Source organism: Eptesicus fuscus, chromosome 16, assembly GCF_027574615.1.
Source record: "Eptesicus fuscus isolate TK198812 chromosome 16, DD_ASM_mEF_20220401, whole genome shotgun sequence".
In the NCBI taxonomy this organism is placed as follows: Eukaryota; Metazoa; Chordata; class Mammalia; order Chiroptera; family Vespertilionidae; genus Eptesicus; species Eptesicus fuscus.
In genome coordinates this window covers 31314243-31333316 of record NC_072488.1, presented here as the reverse complement: position 1 = coordinate 31333316, position 19074 = coordinate 31314243, and the positions used below count along the sequence as shown (strand labels likewise).

The following is a 19074-nucleotide window of genomic DNA, read 5'->3' as shown; positions in this document are numbered from 1 at the left end:
CAAGTGGAGTAAGTAATGCATTAAGCAATTAAGATTTCTAATTAACACTGAAAACACAATTTACAACCCTTATGATCTTCTTTGGATCACTGAAACATACCCACTTTGGACCAAACATCTAAAGGACACTTTAAGTTATAGTGCTGTAAACATGTCTATGGACTAAAAAACAAAATCAATTGTGCAAAGTTGAACAATGGCTAAAAAGAGTAAATACTTCTTTGTTTGCTTTTTAGAGATTAATGTGAAACTGCTGAATATCAGTTGCAACTTAATCACGTGCTCAGGTGCTTTTTTTAATGGTTCAAGAATTGACATGTTTTCTTCTGTTCAGTGAAAGCTCATGCAATTAACTGTGTGGAAAGCTGCAGACATGTTTAGGTCACTTTACCTTAACAGAAGTAACTATTCACAGATCAACAATTGCATACTCCATCACTGGTCCTAAATCTAGCAGGCAATTCCAAAAGCAACCATGGAGCTTCAGCACGTATCATTCACCTCCTCCTGTTTTTTGTTTTTGTTTTTAAAGTCACTTCAGCAGGAGTTCTAATCCTTTCCCAAGAGATGTTTCAAACTCTCTGTGATGTAATTATTATGTAAAAAAATAGAAAGTAACTGATGCTGTGAATGTTAAAAATTGGCAGTGGGTTAGTCTCAAAGCAACCCATGATCACTTTAGAGGAGGATGAAATGAAACATCTGCTCAAAAACACCACAGTAATTTGTGTGTGTTTTTTGTTTGTTTGTTTTTAAACAGTCTGAGTACCAATCTGAAGATTCCATTTTCAAGTTATTGCATTGATAGCAAGATACCTTTCATATCCTATGAGTGTAGTATTTAGAAGAGGTGGGCAAGCTTTGATGTCAAATAAATCTAAATGGAGTACAAATAAAAAACAAGACATGGAAGATGATGTAATACAAAGCTATTTAGCTCTGCCAGATGCTTCTGTAGGAAACAGGGATCCCAGCAAGTAAATGCATACCCTGTTATCTTCCCAATAGCTTCAATAATGAACTACTAGTATGTAATGTGGAAGCTTGCTTGGGCCCCAGCTCTTGACAGTTTTATAGCCCGTGGTCAAAGCTTTCAACAGCATTGGGGCAGGTGTGACTAGGCAGCTAGATTGCACATACTGACTTTCCACTTGCAGATACACAATATTTACTTTTCAGGGTGAGCCTGTAAACCAGCTGACCAATTAGGCTGCAGATTCCTCATGCCTCATGAAACCTAAGCAAAAACTGTGAATATAAAAGCCTCAGAAACACATGCAGGCTGAACTTTCCTTTAATGTCGTCATACAATCTCTATGAAAAAGAATTCCAATGACCAGTGGTCTTCTACATCAGAGCCATAGACACACATTCAGGCAGTAGATAGAATCAAACTTCAGAAACAGAGACCAGAAATCTCTTGAATTCCTCTAACCTTCCTGTCATTCACCCTGTCATTCAAATCCCTCCACAATCAATTTCCCAACTTTTAAAACCAAAATCCTTCAATGAATCCTCTCTCCTAGCCAAATTGTTCTTCTCATGGTCCCCTGAACATAGAGTATGTATTCCTACTTCTCTGACTGTGCTCAAAGCATTGCCCCTTAGAATGTCATCATTCCTCCCTCCCTATCTCTCCTTCCCAAACATAGATCCCTCACCTCCATCTAAACATAGATCCCACTCAAAATCCCCTTCTTAAATAAAGACTTCTTGGCACAGTGATTTCTCTCTCCTAGGACCTTTCTTAGCATTAACTGTTTGTATATCCACTTAATATTTATACTGCTGCAGGACCAACCTCATATCAATATATAACTTTATTTATGTGTATTTTCCCTCCTGGAAAACTTTCCAGTCATCTGTAGGTCACTTCTACTTGAGTGGCTGCCATCTTGCAAATTTAACATCTACCAGCAAACCTATATTCTTTTAAAAATTCTATTATCAACACTGCTATTCTTATATTTCAGCCAGGCTCAAAACCCTGAGATAACCTTTGAGTCTCCTTCCTCTTTCATATTCCCCATATTTGATCAGTGGCCAGGGCCTGCGAATTCTAGCGTTGTCATATCTCTTGCAACCAACCACCTGTCCTTTCCGTTTCCACTACCAATACCCTTGCTCAGGTCTTTATTTCCTTACCTGAACTATTTCAAAAGTTTCCCACAGTCCTCTCTATCGCCAGTTTCTCTACCTCCAATTCAAACTAAACACCTCAGCCAGATTAATCTTCCTAAATACATATCTGAATCACAATACTTCTCTATGTAAACACCTTCAATGATATCATAAATTCCTCAATCTGACATGAAGTATGCCTACTGTCATAGATGCTGTGGTGTGCCATCCAGATTCCCCTTGGGTATTCATTCCCCAAATGCCACAGTTAGCTTCCAACAGGTCATAGTTAAATTCCTCCCCAAAAATTGCTCTGGCTAAAAGAAGCTATTTGGCCCAAATTTTGCTCCCTCTCCAGAGGCAGCCCTCATCCAATAACTGATTGCTGTGGGTATAGTATAATGTCCCAGCCCCATTGCCTCAATTCAGGACAACTTTGTAGGGTTATGATAGCTTCTGTATGCCATGTGGGATTAGCTGAGAGCCCCACTGCAACTTCATTTCAGTCCAACTTCTCTGTCTGCCACATCCTGCCTTCCTAAATCCCTTACAAGAGAGGACCTCAAGAGCATTCACCAATTAACTTTCTGCACTAGAATCTTTATCTTAGAATTTTTATTCAGAGAACCCAACCTGACACCTAACCATCTTTCTTTCATATCTTTCACTCCTATCCTTCATATATCCTAAATTCCAGTTAAACTAGTTTATCTGTCATTCCTTAAAGATACCTCATGCATTATCACTAACTCATACATAAAAAAAAATCGACTGAATATCTAAAATGTTCCTGACTGTATAAGAAGTATTGACTGACCTAAAGGGATATAGACAATTAAACAGACTATTAGTATACAGTATGAACAGTGATTTCCCAGATGAGACCACAGAAAGAGCGAGGGAAAAGAGTGTGCTAGATAGGGAATAGCATGCACCAAATCCTAAAAATATGAAAACTCACCTGGTGAATCGGTGGACTGCAAATGCACTTCAGAATGCTGAAGTTCAGGGAGTTTGAGAGGTGGTGGCAAGAGATGAGATGAGAGAGGTCAGCAGGGCCCAAACAAGAAAGGCAAGTAGACTTAATTATGGATCTGGATACTATCCTTAGGGCAAAGGCAAATTATTAGAGCACTTTAAAAAAAGAATTAACACAATGCTCATATTTGTGTTTTAGAGTCATTTGACTACAGTGTAAAGAAAGAATTAGCTGGAGGAAAGAATTAAGGTAGGTGGCTATTGCTATCATCCAAGCAAAAAATGATGGAGTGATGGCCCAAGAAGGTGGTAATGAAAATGGAGAGACCTGTACAGATTCAGGAGATATTAATAAACTATAATATAAAAGGCATGGATGGTTTATTATATGGAGGGAGAGAGAGAAGGAGGAATCAAAGATTATGCCACGTTTGTGACTTGAATAACCAGATGTACATTATTCACTGAGATAAGAAAACCGAGGCCCCGCTGGAGTGGCTCAGTGTTTGAGGGTAAACCCATTCACCAGGAGGTCATCAGTTCAATTCTCGGTCAGGGCACACGCCTGGATTTCAGGCTCCATCTACAGCTGGGGGTGTCCAGGAGGCAGCCCATCAATGTTGGATTGATGATGTTTCTCTCTCATCGATGTTTCTTTCTCTCTCTCCCTCTCCCTTCCTCTCTCTCTAAAAATCAATAAAAACATGTGAAAATATTTAAGAAACACTGATGAAGCTGCAGAACTGGGAAGAAAGATAATGAGTTCAGTTTCAGACATGCTGACTTAAGGTACCTAAGTTAGAATTGGGTATGTAAGAGTGAACAGCAGATAGTTAGATATATAGGTCTGACCTTAAAGAGAGCAGCCTGGCTAGAGGCACAGGTCAGGCATCATCCGTATGTACCTGGTCATAGAAACCTAGGGATACGGTTAGAAAAAAAGTTGTCAAAAAAATAACAGGAGGAATACATTGCTCAGACCAAGTACAATAAAGACCAAAAAGAGTGTCCACTGGTTACAAACACTGCCATGCCTTTGTGCAAACTATTCCATAACCAGAAACCATAGACACTTTTCCATCTTCAAGGATCCACTCAATTGCCTCACATTTGCATAGTGATTTACTAAACACCATCACATGTTATCTCATTTACTGACTATAGATTTTGAGAGTTAAAAACATCTCTTTTGTATCTTGGCATCCTCCCCAGCTCATTAAAATGTGGATGCTATAGGTTCAGAAAAGGAGCCAAATTTGCAGAAAATGATTCATAAGAGAAGAAATTCTACAGATAGGATAGACCAGAACTATTATTTGTGACTGTCAACAAGATGCCACACTAAGTCAAGCCCGTGTCTATGTGGGAAGAGTCATGAAAATATGCCCTTCATTGTTTAGGAAGGAACACTGAGACAGTTAGTCTTCAACCTTATATACAAACTTGGTGAATGAAATAACAGTGATGAAGCCATCCTGCCATTACACTGTGACATTAACACTGTGACCAATTTAGTGCTAGATCTACAGCAAAATGCCCACATGTTCTGGACCCTGACTGATCTCACTCACCCCAAAAGGAAGGTCATGAGCAGCCACTGATGAAGAGGCATTCATCTTCTGACTGTTCTTTCTTCTAGAGCAGTGATGGGCAACCTTTTGAGCTTGGTGTGTCAAACTTCGCCAAAAAACTGAGCATAACTCGGGTAGTGTGTCACTTTAAGGAAAAAAACATTATTTTGCAAATGTTTCATCCTCAGGAGCAGCAAATGTTTCATCCTCGGCATGCGGCCGCCTCAGCGGCTGCGTGTCATCAGAAATGGCTACGCGTGTCAGTGCTGACACACGTGTCATAGGTTCGCAATCACTGTTCTAGAGTGTGAACATCTTTTTTAAAAAGCTTATTTGAATAGGTGCAACTGCCAACTTCACTTATCCCTTCATATTTAATGAGCCTGTTTTGTTTTATGGGTGCTTCAAAAGAACTGACAGAGAAGAGGTGGCTATAAATGGAAAACATGAAGCAACTTGCTGAGACCTCATGGTGAAGTTGATGGCTTGCCTTGTCATGCCTTTGCAGACCGACATTTCCATAATTCCCTTTTCAAACACAGATCAAAACTCAAAAGAGAAGAGGAAAATTCTTGCTCTCCAAAGTGTCAACATGAAAGAATATTTCCAGGCAGTTTGAGGGAGATGCAGCCACCAACACAGTAACAGTTAAAGCAGTAGAAATGTGGTAAATTTTTTTGAAGACATTCAGCTCAGACTTCCAAAATTCACTGCACAACTGCAGAGCCAGAAATTATTCCGCCCTACCCCTAGCCCTGCCTAAGCAACATTCCTCTTAAGTTCTCAAGAGGTCCTGGCATTTAGAACATTTGCAAATATTTACTCAACGCCCAGAAGAGTACCTTAAAAATGGTGGGTCCTTGATAGTGGTGACACTCAAGACTGGTAACAAATAGCCCTGTAAGAGGTAGCTTTTTATAAACAGTAAGAGGACAGAATAATGAAGTTGAAAGTTAAAGGTAAAAATTTGCAGCAGCTTCTATCTGGAATATGTTGCCTAAAGAAATTTCAGCTCAGGAAGACATTATAACATTAAACACTTCCAGTGACCCTTCTTTTCATCAAGTCATTTTGTCATTCAGCACTGCCTCTGTAATAATATTGCATAGAGTATTGCATACTTCACTCCTGGATGCCCTTACCCCTTATACTGTGGTTTCCACTGACAACCCTGAGTGGGTTAAAAACAGATAATCCACCTTACACTGATCCATTAGACAGGTGTCCGAGAATGCACAGCCTCCTTAAATTGAGACCAGCTGTGTATAAGGAGAACATTTCAGAAAGGAAGAAGAATATAATAAATCTGAAGCTTAGAATGAAAATTAGGGATTTATTCCAATGCCAACATTTTACATGATTTAAAAAACTTTTTAAACAAGTTGAGACATGAGGGAAAGTACTTTACCAAGGTCATCTATAATAATAAAAGCATAATATGCTAACTAGACCGGACATCCTTCTGGACGTCCTTCCTTCCAGACAAAGCTGCAGTGGGCGGGAGCCATGGCAGAGGTGGCAGAGGCCCCCCGCCACAGTGGCGGCCAGAGCCAAGGCCCTTGCACGAATTTCATGCATCGGGCCTCTAGTATAGTTTTAAGTACTGTTAATGTAAAAAACATTCAAACCTGTGAAGAATTTTTGTAAGTTTATTTGAGCCAAACTGTCAACAAATGCCAGGAAACAGATCTCAACGGATTGAGATAATGCTCCAGAGAATGGCAGTTTTGCACCTTGTTTTAAACATTACAATCAAAGGAGGAGACATAAGTGGGTTACATGAAATCCATTGGTGATAGATTAGGGAGGCAGGAGAAAGCAAAGAGGTGGCGGCAGGGGCGGGGCGGGGGCGGGCGGCTTCTAGGGTTGGATAAAAAGTGAAATAAAGACACATGCTTCTTTTACTTAGGTGGGTACAGGATCATTAATGGTCAATCATTAACTCAATAACAATGAGGGATTCTGTGGTCTCTGTAGAGTAGTACTTGTGCTTTGAGGGGTCTAGAAAAAGGAAAATTACTTTGACATTCTAATATGTTATGTTAGAAGCAAAAAGACAATAGAAAGATCTGCTAAGGTAAAGATTGACCTTTGTCAGGGAAGATACTGGCCTAGGACATGACTACCCACCATAAACTGCTTTTTAGTGATAGAGAAAAGAGTAGATAGAAGTGTCAAAACTTTCCTGATGGCAATATGAAGTCAAATGACATGATCAAAACAGGAAGATCAAAAGATGAGACCAAAATATCTTGTTTTATTTACACATAGGATCATCTCATTTACCCTGAAAGAGAGAAAGGAGAAATTTTATTATTACATTCTCTATCATAATTTAGCAACCATTTTGCTATTTTAGGAACAACTCTATACTAAGTTCATTTAGGTAAAGGTATAATACAACACCATGTAATTCATAACAAAGCTGCTATCTCTTTATGTGTTTTTCTTTTTTTGCTGTAATGACTACCTACTGTTCCTAAAAATTAAAATATTTATGGTAAATGGCTTTTCAATCTGCCCTTCTCAATATGTTTTCACAACCATTGCTTCAATTAAGACTCATAACCACCCTGGAAAGTCTATTAGGGCATGATACAGATATGATAACTGGGCCACAGAGAGAATAAAAGATTTGTCCAAGCTACACAACTACCTAGAAGGTGGGCCAGAACTATAAATTAACCCTTTGAAAATATATCTCAAGCATTACCTGTATGCCAAAGCCAGAAAAACAGATCGCAAGAACAGAAAACTACAGGCCAACATCCCTGATGAATATAGGTTCAAAAATCTTCAGTAAAATACTAGCAAACCAAATCCAACAGCATAGTAAAAGGATGATGCAACATATCCAAGTGGAATTTATCCCTGGGATGCAAGGATGGTTCAATATATAAAAATCAATTAATATGATATACCACATCAACAGCATAAAAAATAAAAATCACATAAATATCTTAATAAATGCATAAAAAGTGATTGAAAAAAATTAAACACCCTTGCAAAAAACTCTCAATGAATTAGGAATAGAATAAAAATAACTCAACATAATAAAAACCATATATGAAAAGCCTAACGCTAATATTATATGCTATGATAAAAAACTGAAAATTTTTCCTCTAAAATTGAGAACAAGACAAGGACACCTACTCTCACCATATATGTTAAACATAGTACTGGAAGTCCCAGACAGAGCAATTAGGCAAGGAAGAATAAAATAAAATAAAATAAAATAAAATAAAATAAAATAAAATAAAATAAAAGGCATACAAAGTGAAAAGGAAGAAGTAAAATTATTCACTTATCTCTGTTTGCAGATGACATAATATAGAAAACTCTGAAGATTCCTTTAAAAACTACTAGAACTAATAAAGGAGTTCAGTAAAGTTTCAGGATCCAATATCAACATACAAAAATCAGTTGCATTTTTATACCCTAACAATGAACTATCTGGAAAGGAAAAATGTATATACTGAAAACTACAACACATTGATAAAATAAATTAAACAAGGCACAAACAAATGGAAATATATCCCATGTTCATCAATTGGAAGATTAAATGTTAAAATTTACTTACTAGTAAAAGTCATCAACAGATTCAATGCAATCCCTGTAAGAATCCCAAAGACACCTCTTTAGAAAAACAATTCTACAACTCATATAAAATCATAAAATACCACAAATAGCCAAACAAATCCTGAAAAAAAGAAGAACAAAGCTGAAGGCTTCACATTTTCTGACTTCAAAATATATTACGAAGCTACAGTAATCATTATACTAGTATAAAGGCAGGCGTAGACCAATTGAACAGAATAGAGCCCCCAAATAAATCCACATACATATAATCAATTGATCTTTGACAAAGTTGCCAAGAATACACATGTGGAAAAAATAGTCTTCAACAAGTGGTGCTGGGAAAACTGAACATCTACATGCAAAAGAATGAAATCAGGCCTTTATCTCTTATACTATAAAGAAAAGTAAGTTCAAACATAAAACTTGAAACTGTAAAACTCCTGAAGGAATCTTCTAGGAGTGGTCTTGACAATGATTTTATGGTTATGACACAAAAGGCACTGGCAACAAAACCAAAAATAAACAACTGGGATTACATAAAAAAAGAACACTTCTGCACAGCAAAGAAAACAATCAACAGAGTAAAAAGGCAACCTATTGAATGGGAGAAATATTTACAAGCCACATATCTGAAAAGACTTCATCTCCAAAATATATAAGAAACTCCTACAATTCAATAATAAACTAATAATCTGATTTTAAAAATGGGCTAAGGACTTGAATAGATATTTCTTTAAAAACATACAAGTGGCCAACAAAGATGTGGGAGAAATGCTCCTTGTCACTAATAATCAGGCAAATGTAAATCAAAACCATAATGAGAAGTCATCTCATACTTGTCAGACTAGCTTTTTTTTTTTTTAAAGGCAGCAAGTGTTGGTGAAGATGTAGAGAAACTGGAACTCTTGAACAATTTTTGTGAGAATGCAAAATGGTGCAAACACTATAGAAAATAGTATGGAGGTTCTTACAAAATTAAAAATAAAACTACCAAATTATTCACCAATTCCACTTCCATGTACATATACCAAAAATTTTAAATTAGAATCTCAAAGAGGTATTAGCACTCCCATACTTATTGCAGCACTATTCACAATAGTTAAGAGGTGGAGAATACCTAAATGTCCATTGAAAAAGAATGGTGGGGAGTGGGTATGTGGTATACAAATACAATGGAATGCATTTCAGTCTCTTTTTAAGAAAGGAAATTCTGTAAATTCTGTAATATTTAATAACATGGATAGACCTTGAGGACATATGCTAAGTGAATTAAGCTAGACACAGAAAGACAAATACTGCATGATTCTACTATGAGGTATTTAAAATAGTCAAATTCATCAAATCAAACACTGAATGGTGGTTACCAGAGGCTGCTGGAAAATAAGGTATTGATCAGCAATCATAAAGTTTCAGTTAAGTAAAGTGGATAAGCTTAAGAATTCTGGTCTATAATATTGTGCCTATAGTCAACAATAATATATTGTACACTTAAAATTTGTTGAGATCTAATGGTGTGTTCCAATCACAATAAATGTTTTAAAAGAAAATATATCTTAGTTGTAAATGTTTTAGTACTCAAGATTCATAAGATGCTTATTATAATATCTAAATAAAGTATTTTTTATGGCTTCCACAACATGGGAAATCACCCACAACATAGCCTTTGAGTCCCTAGATGATCTGTTCCTGCTGTCCATACTCACGTTGCCCCCTGATGCTGCCTCATTCTCCCTTATTCCAGCTACACTGGCCCTCTCTCTCCATCCCTCCTATCATGGAGCTTTGGTACTTGGCAACTGTTTCTAGGGAACTGCTCACCCCACTCACCAACTGAGTAAATATTCTACTTCACAACTATGTCAAACCCACCCATTTTGTACTCTAATAGTTCCATGTACTTCCCCTTTTTAGCTCTTATTGCTGGATCATTTAAATATATTTCTGTGATTATGTGGTTACTGTCTGTCTCTCCACTGGACTCTATACTCCATGATGGCAGGAGCCCTATATCTGGCTTTACTAACCATTATTCAGTTTAACAGTGTGCCTGGAATAGGGTAGATGCACTATGAAACAAATAAACAAATATGATTTTGCCCCAACAAAATAAGTAGATTTCAATTTATGCTTATCACTTGTGACATACAACTTTGCAGTCTTCCTTTTCAATGGCTCCCAGATTGGGCATGGTCTTATAAAAGCAGAAGCTTTTTCACACCAAATGAAGCCTTCAACACAGAAATACAAAGGAGGGCATGGAATTCTACAGCTATCAATTACTTCTAGCTGCCCTGGGAAAATTTAAAGTTACCACACAGGTAGGGAGAGCCCACCTGTTACCTGCATTAAAAATTAATCACTCTAGCCCTGGTTGGTTTTGCTCAGTGGATAGAGCGTCAGCCCACAGACTAAAGAGTCATGGGTTCGATTCTGATCAAGGGCATGTAACTCAGTTGCAAGCTTGATTCCCAGGAGGCAACCAATCGATGGGTCTCTCTCACAGCGATGTTTCTCTCTGTCTCTCCCAGTCCCTTTCACTCTCTCTCTAAAAAAAGAATTAATCACTCCACAGTTACTCTCTTTTCCAAAAGTAAATCTCCTCTGAGATATTATAAAGATTTCTGTCCATCTGACAATGTTGATCTTTTGGCCAAAGAGCCAAAAAATTGTTATGGCTTAGAAATTTTTTGTCTTTGTATTTTTCAGCTCAGCATAACTTAACTTCAAACTATCATGACATCCTTAGGGTGGAATGGACCTAAGAGAGATCATAGCCCATTCCCTTCACTCCCCACCCACTATTCCAAGTCATTCCCTTCTCAATGGAGTGTTTCTTTGAGTGAGGGCAATTTGCTCCACATAGTTCTTGGAACAAAACCTCATGGAAGTTCTGTGATAAAGAAGGTTGTATCTCTCCAAGGTCTAGAGAAACAGGAAGCGGTGGTGGAGAAAAGGGGGCATATGTGGAAACAGGGGTTGGGAGATAAATAATAGGAAAAGAGAAGAACTAGGTAAAATACTAAAAATAAAATAAAAAAATTCTGGAAACATGCACAAATTGAGATAGCCCAGGATATGAGTCAGAATAGGCTTGGTAAAAAAAAAAAATGTAAAGACAACCAAAGAAAAATTAGGAAAATTAGGATAGCTTTGCTATTTTTTGTCATTGTTGTTCTCTTACAGTTACTAAATAAGGCAAAAGTTGAAGTTGTTATAATGTACTGTATGTTCAGGGAATGAAACTTTTGAGATAAAATGTGGTAGTCCAAGGATATATGCAAATCAGATGAAAATATTCAACATGCAAAATAATAACTTACATTTGTTTTTAAAGAAATCACATTGAGCAGCTAAGAAGAACTCCTCCAAAATGTTTAATTTTCCTTCTCTTCACCAGCTTCCTCACAGTGTAACTTACCCACACACCCTGATGTTAGTGGCTCATAAATCAACCTTCCATAAAAATCAGAAATAAAAAAATGTGTGAGCACAGGAGGTTCCTGATATTGGCAAGACTCCCATCCACATATACTACTGGGCCTAATTCACTAACACTTTTTTAAATTGAATTTACTGGGGTGACATTGGTTAATAAAATTATATAGGTTTCAGGTGTACAATTCTATAATACATCATCTGCTGATCCACTAACATTAAGAAGCCAGTTTGTTCTTAGTTCAGGAATCGGGAAGCTGCTACCCACCTACATTTACATGTGCTAATGTACTCTCTATAGGGAGCAAGATGTCTCCAACAAATTACTTCAGAATTGTCATATGAGATATTGTGCAAAATGTGTAAACTCTTCCTGACTACCAATTTGCCACCAGATTGTGACTAAAGTATCAGAATTAGAAAATCTGGCTCATGTATTTGTGACCAACAGCAATGTAAGAGCTGAGGAAAGGATGTACCATTGCATGGATATGACATCTGTACCAGAAAAACCATCCCTCAGGACAAGAAATGTGCATGCCATACAAGACCCTTCACACCTCAGGAAGCTGTAGTGCTGATCAACAATAAAGAAAATAAGGGCTCTCTGCAAACAAACAAACAAACAAACAAACAAACAAAAACTCTTTGGAATGGACAAACTGCAGATCATATAGAATCATCTTAGTTTTAAAAATGTCAAATAGGAGGCACAGTAACTCCCTTTCTGCCAAAGTCTGACTCTCTGGGAGGGGCTCCCAGAGCAGTCTTCAAGTCTGTTGACTTGTTTTTTTCAAGCTGTTAATGTAACTCGCAGCTACGTTGGTTTGTTTTGTTGTTGTGACACGGTCTCCATAGATGTGCTTTGAAATTGTGCCCAGCTACACTGAAGCCAAGAACCATGCAATCTGGAAGTTGTGCAAGCAAGATTACAAGGCTCCAAGGTATCCAGTGCCTGCACTGCTCATCTCTTCCGCTTACCTCGAAGCTTGGCTTGTCCAGCCTGGGCAACCGAATGCTTCATTGGGACCAAATCCAAATATTTGAGGAAAGTGGCTACATTTGCAGAGAAGGAACAGAGATTGAACTTCACATCAGGGCTTTATTTGCATGTATGTCCAGGAAGTGGTGATGAAAACCAGGACCAGTTTGGTGCCTGTTTGTTTTCAGTTTTTCTTCTTCCTTTCTGTAGATAACCCAACTTGCTCATCTTTATTTTTCTCAAGAGTCCATTACGCTCATATTTTTTAATCCCTTGTCCCTCTCAACAAATGGATTCTCAAGAAATAATTTGATCAGTTCATTCACACCAGACTTAGCAAATAAAAATACAGAACATCCACTTAAATTTGAATTTCAGATAAACGACAAGTTACTTTTTAGTATAAATATGTCCTGTGCAACATTTTGGACATACTAATACTAAAATTAGTAATTCTTTATTTGAAATTCAAATTTAACTATTTGTCTTATATTTTATGTGGCAATCCTGTACTAAAAAGTAAATGATGTGATATTTTTAGCTCTCCTAATGTATTTAACTTAGGATCAAAGTACCCATAGCTTAACACAAATTAATAATTAGGAAATTTTAGTAACAAACTAGAAGAAAAAGAAATTATATCAGGTAAGCAATCAATTATTATGTACCAGAGGATATGTTTTAATTGATTTGAGAGAAGGAGAGGGAGAGAGAGAGAAACATCATTGTGAGAGATAAACATCAATTGGTTGCTTCCTGAATGCACCCTGACTGGGGATAGAACCAGCAACTTAGTTATGTGCCCTGACTGAGAATTGAACCCACAAGTTTTATTTTTTTGCTGTACGGGATGACACTCCAATCAAGTGAGTTCCCCTTTTTTTAATTGCAAAAGACTATCTAAAATAAAAACAATAAATAATAATAAATTGTAAAAGACTAACTCAGAGACAGAAATCATAGCTTGAGTCTTACCCACTTGAACTTAAAGCTACTGATCAACATTTACTTTAAATCAGGTAATGTGTTTGTTCATGTCAATTGGTGTTCAGTTCTTCTAGATGGAGAAAATATGATTCAAAGATGCAATTCTCTGCCCCAGAATATCTATTCCCACATATCTTGAGTAGCTAGAGATACAGGTGGTGTTAGTTAAGTGTCCTAGGCCTCAGCTCACATCCCATCAACACAGACTTTCACATGTGATGTCTATTGACATGGCCAGGTATGATATATAAACCCTTCAAGCACACAGAAAACCTATAGTTAGTGTCAGGGAAAGGGAAGAAGTGTGAAAATAATCCTACCTAATAATAGACAAATATGCAAATTGACCATACCTCTGACATGCCCACAAGCCACACCCACCATCCAATCAGAGTGAGTATGCAAATTAACCCAACCAAGATGGCTACAGCCACAGAGAGCAAGGTTTCCTAGGTAACAGAGGAAGCCAAGCTTTCCGCCTGCCCTTGCCAGGCCTAAGCCTCCACTCAAACTACAAAGTTTCAATTATAGAAGGTAAACAAATTCAAACAGAAATGGCAGCAGAACAGAGCTTGAGAGAGCAGGCCAGGGTTGCCGGCGGCAACAGAGGAAGCAAAGCTTTCCACACACCCTGGCCGGGCCCACCCGCTTAAACTACAAAGTTTCAATTATAACTCCAACAGAAATGGCTGCCAGCCGTGGAGGGAGCCCCAGGCTTGGCTCCGCTCCAGGCTACAAAGTTTCAATTGTAGAAGGAAAATAAATTCAGATACCAGGGCCTCCGCTTGGGTTGCCAGGGGTCGTGGCCGGCCTGCAAACCACCACAGGCCCCTCACTCAGGCCGCCCCATGCCCCAAGGGAACCCCACCCTGATCAGGGACACCTTTCAGGGCAAACCAGCTGGCCCCCACCCCTGTACCAGGCCTCTATCCTATCTAATAAAAGAGTACTATGCAGATTGATCATCACTGCAACACACAATATAGCTGCCCCCATGTGGTCAAAGATCCTGCCCCCATGTGGACACAAGATGGCCACCACAAGATGGCCAGCAGGAGAGGGCAGTTGGGAGGCACCCGGCCTGCAAGGGAGGGTAGTTGAGAAGGACCAGGCCTGCAAGGAAGGGCAGTTGGAGGTGATAAACCCTGCAGGAGAGGGCAGTTAGGGGTGACCAGGCCGGCAGAGGAGGGAAGTTGGGGGCAAACAGGCTGGCAGCAGAGTGGTTAGGGGGTGATCAGGCTGGCAGGCAGAAGCGGTTAGGGGCAATCAGGAAGGCAGGCAGGCAAGCAGTTGGGAGCCAGCAGTCCTGGATTGTGAGAGGGATGTCCAACTGCCCGTTTAGGCCCTATCCCAGGGATCGGGCCTAAACAGGCAGTCGGACATCCCTTGAGGGGTCCCAGATTGGAGAGGGTACAGGCTGGGCTGAGGGACAACCCCCCTCCGTGCACGAATTTCGTGCACCAGGCCTCTAGTGGTTATCTATAAGGAAATAGGGAGCAGAGTGGAGTAAATGAAACTCAATATAAAAAATGTAAATGGGAGCAAAGAAATTTGATATAAAAATGTAAATGGAGAGCAAAGAGGACATTTGGACCAACTCCAACTGCCTAGAATAGGTGGTTGCCCAGCGGGTGTGAGTCAAGAATCTCTGGGAAGAACCTGTGGAAGATACTAAAGATGAGCTTATTCAACACCTATTCCAACTGCCTTCTGGTATGCCTGCCTATGTATTACAGAGGCTGGTAAATTAAAAATTGCTTTTTCCACAATTCCTTCTAAATGGTGTTCTGGGTATGATGTAGGCTCCAATGCAAGCTCCGTCATCACATTCATTTTCAGAACATGAATTCAGACTGAGTGAAACAAGGAGGAAGGCTGGGCATGAGGCATCATTCTGCTGCTGTAGACTGAGTGTTGACTCCCCAGTTCAGCAGAAGTGTCTTCCTGACCACAGCTTCTCCATTTGACAGACAGTGTAAAGATCAAGGCAAGTACACAGTTCCTTTGATGGCTCAGTTGTGGTATGGCTTCAGGATTCATTTTTGGAAGCTCACCCGCCTAGAGTCTGCTTCTTCAGCCACAAACCAGTTTTTTAGACCAGTGAATATTCTGTCGTTAACACATTTCAGTTTAAGAAACTCAATATAAAAAATGGGGTTTGTTCTCTGCAACTAAACACTAACTGATACAAGCTGTGCCTCCCAAAATATATATATTTCACTAGCCTAATGGTTCTCAATTGGGGATAATCCCCCCAGCCTTCCACCCGGAAGACACATGGTAATGTCTGGAGACATTTTTTTTTTTTTTTAAATATTTTTATTGAGGTATTATATGTGTACATATCTTACTATTACCTCCCACCCCACACCCACACATGCCCTCCCCCCCCCAGAGTTTTGCGTCCATTGTTTATGCTTATATGCATGCATACAAGTCCTTCGTTTGATTTCATAACTCCCCCACCTTTCCCAAACTTTCCCCCTGTACTTTGAAAGTCTGTTTGATGCTTTACTGTCTCTGTATCTATCTTTTTGTTCACCACTTTATAATGTTCTTTACTATCCCTAAATGAGTGAGATCATGTGGTATTTTTCTTTCATTGACTGGCTTATTTCACTTAGCATAATGTTCTCCAATTCCATCCAGGTTGCTGCAAATGATGAGAATTCCTTCTTTTTTATGGCAGCATAGTATTCCATTGTGTAGATGTACCACAGTTTTCCGATCCAGTCATCTGCTGATGGGCACCTAGGCTGTTTCCAAATCTTAGCTATTGTAAATTGTGCTGCTATGAACATAGTGGTGCATATATCCTTTCTGATTGGTGTTTCTAGTTTCTTCGGATATATTCCCAGGAGTGGGATTACTGGGTCAAATGGGAGTTCCATTTTCATTTTTTTGAGGAAACTCCATACTGTTCTCCACAGTGGCTGCACCAGTCTGCATTCCCACCAGCAGTGCACGAGGGTTCCTTTTTCTCCGCATCCTCGCCAACACTTGTTGTTTGTTGATTTGTTGATGATAGCCATTCTGACAGGTGTGAGATGGTACCTCATTGTTGTTTTGATTTGCATCTCTCGGATAATAAGTGACTTTGAACATGTTTTCATGTGTCTCTTGGCCTTCCTTCTGTCTTCTTTTGAAAATATTCTGTTTAGGTCTGTTGCCCATTTTTTTATTGGATCATTTTGGAGACATTTTTTATTGTCACACTGGAATGGGAGGTACTATTAGCATCTAGTGGATAGAAGCCAGAGATGCTGTTAAACATTCTATAATGCACAGGACAGCCTCCACCACCCAGAGACCTAACTATTCCAAAATGTCAATAATTCCAAGGTTGAGAAACCCTTCCCTAACCCAGAATCCAATGTGAAAATTTATTATTAAACATACAGTATTTTGGTTTAGAAAGTACTCTCTTTAACAATGCAAAAACTTCTAAAAAAAATACAGGTAAAGTTTTGCTCTCAGCCAATATTGTATTGAGAACCATATATCTTTATTCTAAGATTTACATAATTTTCAAATTTTAATATTTCTGAAACCATGTCATGACCTAAAATTAAGGTGTACTTTTCATGAGGTGATGTTTTCTTGTTGTTTTTTGTTATTTGTTTTAAATATATTTTTATTGATTTTAGAGAGGAAGGGAGAGGGAGAGAGATATAGAAACATCAATGACGAGAATCATTGATCAGCTACCCCCTGCATGACCCCTACTGGGGATCAAGTCCACAACCCAAGCATGTGCCCTTGGCCAGAATCAAACTTGGGACCCTTCAGTCCACAGGCCAACACTTTATCCACTGAGCCAAACCAGCTAGGGCTGTTGTTTTTTTAATTTAAAAAAAAAAAAAAGCTGTTATTAAGTCTATAGCCTATCTTAGAACTGATATCATCTGCAATCAAGGAACTAGGATAGTTTAAACAAGTATTTTCCTGAGGGCAAACTTACCAAACTGCACATGGAGGAGAATGGCTGATGTGTGCAGGGGGCACCATAGTCTCTACCCTAACTGTACAACAGAATCACTGCAGGGCTTTCCATTGATTTGGGCACCACATCTTCTGACAAAATAAAAGGTGCCTCTGTAGTCCAAGGAAACCACAGAAGGCCAAGTTCAGCCATAAATAAAGAGTTAGAAAGAAAAGGAACATGGGAGGTGGAAATAAATGGAAGCACTTCCTAAAAAAATAAAATAAAATTTTAAAATGAATATTTTTAATGCTCTTTGTACCCAGGTTCAAAAACTACTAATTTGGGGCACCTTGAAGAATTTGGACCCCTGAAGATGGAGGAAAGGGGATAAAAGAAGTGTCACTATTAGAATAGATATGCAAAACAGTGATGGCAGATAACCAGACAAACTTCAAAACCTCACTCTTCTGCCCAGCACCAGACCTCATTACTATTGCCAAACAATTTGCTAACACTCCAGCATTATAGCTCTTGAGTAACTTTCACAAGCTCTCTGGGACTCAAAGAAAATCACAACCAGAGAATTTAACTAGTAATGGATCCTAACAAAAAGAAATAGAAGATGCTTTCATCTTCTCCAAAATTTAGCATATATTTACAAGAAAGATGTATCTTACAAATACATTATCTTTAACTTACAAACATCTCATTCCCCTATAAAGTCTAGCTCCTGCCTTGAATGAAGAGGTGCTCAGTAAATATTGGCTAAATTGAATTAAGCCCATTGCCTAAAAGGGCTACTAACTTAAAATGTATAGGGAAGAAAAATAAGGCCCTTTTATTTTTATTTTTGCTTTTTTTTAGATATTCTTTTTTTTCTTTATTGATTAAGATATTACATATGTGTTCTTATTTCCCCATTGCCCCCCACCCTACCCCACCCCGCTCATGCCCTCACCCCCCTAGTGTCTGTGTTCATTGGTTATGCTTATTTGCATGCATACAAGTCCTTTGGTTGATCTCTCCTCTTTCCCCCCACCCTCCCCTGCCTTCCTTCTGAGGTTTGATGGTCTGATTGATGCTTCTCTGTCTCTGAATCTTTTAAACGGAAGAGCAAAAATTCAAGAGACAACATTAATAGGAGAAAAAGGAACTCACCCATTCCAATTACCTCTTCTCTCCAACAGTGGGAAGAGGTCTACACTGGTCCCAGTAAATGTTGCTTCACAAGTTTGTTACTACTGCCAACCTAACATCCATATTTCTTTATTAATTTTTTTCTGAAAGTCAAAATTGACAATAAATCCTACAGTGTCCTTAAGTGCCTCAAGATCAAGAGTATACATTTCTAAAGCCAGATCCTAAGAAAATCCCAAAGATATGCTCTGTTACACTCAAAATGTGTATTTAGGTGACCGACCATTGCAGAGGAGTTAATCTCAAGCAAAAAAAAAAGGAGTTAATCTATCTTTTGAGAATCACTCTCGTTATTCCAG

General features: G+C 38.6%; 1 protein-coding gene and 1 long non-coding RNA gene across 4 annotated transcripts in view; one reads left to right on the top strand and one right to left on the bottom strand.

Moving 5' to 3' along the window:
• The window catches only part of EFEMP1 (EGF containing fibulin extracellular matrix protein 1), a 73821-nt gene extending 70505 nt beyond the window's left edge, over positions 1-3316 (top strand). The window contains exon 12 of the mRNA XM_054728172.1: positions 3299-3316. The gene's annotated coding sequence lies outside the window, so the exon portion shown is untranslated. The remainder of the gene's footprint in view (positions 1-3298) is intronic.
• Positions 1-19074, bottom strand: part of LOC114230252 (uncharacterized) — a 275275-nt gene that overhangs the window by 131462 nt on the left and 124739 nt on the right. The window lies entirely within an intron of this gene.